At 42.1% G+C, this 5,053-nt stretch overlaps 1 pseudogene; it reads right to left on the bottom strand.

The window, feature by feature from the left end:
* Nucleotides 1-1,344: 1,344 nt before the first annotated feature.
* LOC146186099 (uncharacterized) lies at nt 1,345-4,065 on the bottom strand (annotated as a pseudogene).
* Nucleotides 4,066-5,053: the final 988 nt, after the last annotated feature.

Genomic DNA, 5,053 nt, shown 5'->3' on the forward strand with positions numbered 1-5,053 from the left:
TCATCTGCAGTGAAATGGTGTTTTTTGGAAGTTTAAGCTTAGACCGTTGCTGCAATATGGCTTCAGATATATCGTGTGGCTACTTTAGGCAAGCTTGCAGCTGCTTTAAGTCCATGTTTCGCAGTAGGAAGCTGGTAAAGCCGTAACCTTTTTCTGCAGGCACAAATGCAGGTTGTCAGGAGAGAGTAGTAAAGGGCAGGAGGGAACCTTCAATAATCAGTTAGCTGTACCTTGGCGGCATTGAAAAAACAAAAAACAGCGGCTGATACTTCTGAATCCATGAATTTTTAAACAACTTACTCAAATAAATCTCTATATGCATATTACTTTTATAGTGAGACAAAGCATTGTTCAAGCTAATGCATATTTTATTTGCGGTGCAGCCCATGGCAGTCATTGCACTGCCATTTTGCAAGGCGTGGAGGCTTACTTTATTTACTTAGGCAATGATGCTGATTACATAAAGACAATTATATTTTTAAAACTGATGCAGGTATCACAACAAAGGAAAGCACAGGATAACTTTTTTTTATTGTGAAGTAATAATCGTGGAAGTAATTGGATAGAAAATAGAAGAAATAATAACATGTCGCCGCTAGGAACCGAACCTACGACTTCTGAATTCGGTTCCCATCAGCGACATATGGTTGTTCTTTTTTCTACTTTCTAGCCAGTTACTTCCACGATTACTTATTACTTCACAATAAAAAAAAAATCCCCCATGCTTTCCTTAGCCTCTTGGCTATTAGCTCCTTTCTTCTGTATTTCATAACGAAGCCCCTCATCTTCCCTGCATCTGTTTACTGATTAGCAGGTGCCGCAGCTAATTTCTTGCATCATTTAGAATCAGCTTTAATGTTTGTGAAAACTGCTTGCAGCATACGTGTAAGCGAGGTTTTTACATGTGTGATTCTGCACCTTCCAAGGTTGTCACCACGTGAATGCAAAAAACCAATGGGGAGACAGATACTGCGGACAAAAATAATTCTTTAGTTTACATTTAAAAAATTACTCTGCCCTTAACTGAATGATGTTCTCAAAATCCCATAGTTGTTGCACTTTGCAAAAAGTTAATCAGTTGTGGACTCCTCTCTGATAGAAATTAAAGGGTCGTTCAGGTTGTAAAGCCCTGCACAAACAAAAATGATTTTGCTAATCATCTTCGTAGACTTGATAGGCAGGGCCTGCTTAAATATGCTGTAGGTCTATCCTATTTATGCACGCTCAATATGGATGCGCACGGAAGCTATCCGTCTTATTTGGGTAACTTCCTCTTCACTGAGCTGCGATTTCCCCGTAAAATGACATATTCATAAGACAATGCAGATACTCATTATGAAATTTTTATGTAATATCCTTACCTTTTGTGAAGGCTGGCACGTTCAGCTTCACGCCTTGGATTTTCATGCTTGTAGCCAGGAAAAAACCCTACCGGCCGTGGCTTAATCTCCAGGGTCGAGATGGTCCTCGAGCTTGCTGTCGTTCGTGATATGTTTGTCTGACGCACGTGCTCCATAAGCTTTCGACACAAACATTATATAGCCATCTGGCGCTATGGCTGTGAGAACATTACGGTATTATGTGCCTTATAACTACTGTAGGTCTGAGCCCTCGCCATCAGTTGTGCTGGCCGCTGTAAGTTAACCTTTGAGCAGTCCGCAATGCATGTGGTCATTTCATAGCCACTGTCAATGAATGGCTGTGACATACTGTTTCGAATGGTTGATCTTGGCAGCCATACCACAACCTTTTTCATGATGCTGTAGAGCACTGACAGTACGTGTTTAAAATGTTAAAAGACACCCCCCACAGACATCTGAAACATTCTGGCCAAGTGCCCACAGAGAAGACTAAGGCGCAGTCGCATGAGGGTGAGGAGCAATTGGTCTTCATAACACAGCACTTTGAATGCCTTTTCTGACTCTACTTTTACTGCTGCAGTTAAGTTTTGGAAGTAAATCTTAGCTAGCCCGGCATAAAAGAACCAGTCGTCTTCTCAATGTTGCTGAAAACAGCTGTGCTTAGTTGACTACGTGTGAAGTCAGGTCTGCTGTAACTGTGATCATTATGAATATCCTCCCACTGAGTTGCTCTTGTTCTCATTTAACCTAGCAGGTTGTTCCTGCATAAAAAATAAAAGTTGTGAGAGTCACTAGCACACCAAATAATTAACAAAACAATGTACCAATAAAGTGGCAAGAGTCTGGTGATTATCCAAATTACACACATAGATTTGCCGGAAATAATACTGAAATACGTTTCACCTCCCTGTGCGAACGCTAGCTGTGCACAAGTTGAAGCATAAAAGTCAACGTGCCACAAATGTATGACCACACAAGTTTTACTTGAATATGAAACATATTTTCTGCGAACATTGCATTTACAACTTCTCAATCTCCCTCGATGCACACCGTCCCTAGAAAATAAATGACACAGATTTTTTCCAACTATGGGAACCCTTTTACTAGCAGAAAATCTATGCCCATAACAGGAATTTATTTCCATTGCAAAAGAAGAACTAGAAATAAGTTGCCAGGTCTAGCTTAACTTTGGTGTGGATGGAAAACCTATGCTGTGCTGCATTTCGTGACTGCGGCTTGTGACCGTCCACATTTTGTTGAAGCGGTGACACACCCTTCAACCTTTGACCGAGTCTTCACGGCTGATTTATGCAGCAAACGCGTTTGTGGCTGAATCACAGGAGTAGATGGTTTATAAAATGGCCTCTTAATTTCAAGAAAATATCGTCTTGCATGTTTCAGCTACACAGCAGCTAGTGGTGGCCGCTTGGACTTTGATTCCATGAACGTTAGTTTCGTCTTGTGGTGGACCCAATCGTTAGCAGCCATAACAATCTGACAACAGAATCATTAATTGTCTCTAAGCATGCCAAACATTCTCTTCACGAAATTGGCGTTAAAAGTTTTTTTTGATGAGCCAGAGGAGTAAACATATGTGGCACACATTGGGACCGACACTTCACATCACGAGAACATGATTATGATATTGAATAATGTACTGACTGAAAAGCCTGTGATATGATCTCGAGAATTACTTTTAGCCATACGAGTTTCAAAAATCAGTGTCTCCATGTCACATCATAATTAGCATCTAAAAGGTTGTCACCATGAACAAGGGTGAATTATACTCAAATTCGGCTCTAGCACCTGCAAAGCATACGCGTGTTAACTATTTTTTGCCGCTGATACATATTTTGATTTGGTTTATAGGTATTAACGTCCCAAAGCAACTCGGGCTATGAAGGATGCCGTAGGGGAGGGCTCCAGAAATATCTTGAAAAGCGACGACCGCAGCCAGGATTTGATTCCACGTTCTTGGGTTCAGCAGTCGAGTGTCGTAACCAGTGAGCCACCGAAGTGGGGCAATACATAATTATATATCCCCGCGGACAAAAGTAAACGGAGCACGCTATTTGCTTCTAAAATTTTTCACGCGTAACGTAATTGAAACTGGCAGTCGGGGTATGTGCGAACCTGTACTAGACGCCAGTGCCCTTTTACTTGGACAACTATTGTTTTATTATCTCTAGTGTAGAAGGCGTGATTCTAATTTGAACGGAAAAGCGTGCTCCGTTAACATATGTCCGCACCTGTACAGCACTGCATGTCAAAGCTTGCACATTATGAATGCGACCAGTTCCCATTAGCGCTAATGCCAAAATTATACCATGTAGGGCACATACGCATGTTGCCACTTACCATAACAGGTGTCACTTGATCTGGGATCCCCTCATCAGCTATCTCGGTTTCTGCCTGAATAATGGAACAACAACGTGTGTCAATATCACTAGCAATCTGATGCTCGACCTCCACTGCATGCTAGTCATAATACATGCTCCTATCACTTTTATCTCCAAGTTACTGGCTAGTTTTACACAAGATAAGTATCAGTCGCCGGAATACCACAGAGATTCTCTATTCTTGGGTGTCAGAGATTATATTTTGGGTCCAACTATCTATCCTAGCCATGGCTAACGCTCAAAGAATAGCACACAGCTGGAGGCAGGTGGGCATTTACTAAGGCAAGTATACCTTCATCTTCCATCACGTCCTCAGCATTTCAGCAGCAGCCTGCATTATAGAAAAACATCGAAAATTCAATGTCAGCTGCAGTGTAATGAGCAGTGGCACTTGGTATGGCTTCTGATATGCATGGGGATCTTGCACTTTCCCCAAAGCATTGAAAGACTGGTATGCTAAGAATTTGATCTGCCCAGCATCAAATCTGAACAAAATTTCTAGTGGCAACTCTTGCAAGCATTGTTAACCACACATTATACAAAAGTCTGTGTTACCACAGGGTGCTCTGATGTAAACTACGGCACAACTGTCCTTAGTACAGCCCAGAGCTTGCTACAAGTGTTTAACATGTCGCAGCACGTGCATTCTGAGAGCAGTCATCTACCTCTTAACTCTGATAACTGTCGTACGATGAGCGTTCTGTTCGAGATTTTAGGCGAAACAGGCCTAGATTACTATCGGTGAAAATTATGTGAGCTGTGCTGTTTACAAGTACATACTTTATAGTGCATACCACACGTGTAATGCATTTGTGTTGAAACATGCCTGTGCACTTCGAGCATTTTCTGGTGTAGCATGATATTTGGACGTGTATTTGTGACGGGATGTGAGAAGACAGCCCTTTTTAACTGTGCCAGTGTGCGGACAAGTGCCGTGGGTATAAGCCGTGCAGCATGTTGTGCGAGATGAGTGCTACCAAGTGTGTGTGTGCTCTCCTCAATAACTTGGGCCACAAGTATAAACTAGATGCAGTTTTGGCAAAATAAAGTTTTCCTATCTATCACTGTACTGTGACATCATCACCCTCCTTTCACACCCTCTCTTTTACTTCCTATTATCCCTACCCCAGTGTGGATTAGCAGACCAGGGTCTCTTTACCGCTGGCCGACCTCTCCACCTTTCTTTTCATTACGCTACTTTCTCTACTACTTAACTCTGATCAGCATTGAAACAAGAGACAGAACGCAGCTGATAGCAGGGCACTTGCCATAGTAGGTATTACTACGTCTGGA

Source organism: Amblyomma maculatum, chromosome 6 (assembly GCF_055883805.1).
Source record: "Amblyomma maculatum isolate TAMU_Amacu chromosome 6, ASM5588380v1, whole genome shotgun sequence".
In the NCBI taxonomy this organism is placed as follows: domain Eukaryota; kingdom Metazoa; phylum Arthropoda; class Arachnida; order Ixodida; family Ixodidae; genus Amblyomma; species Amblyomma maculatum.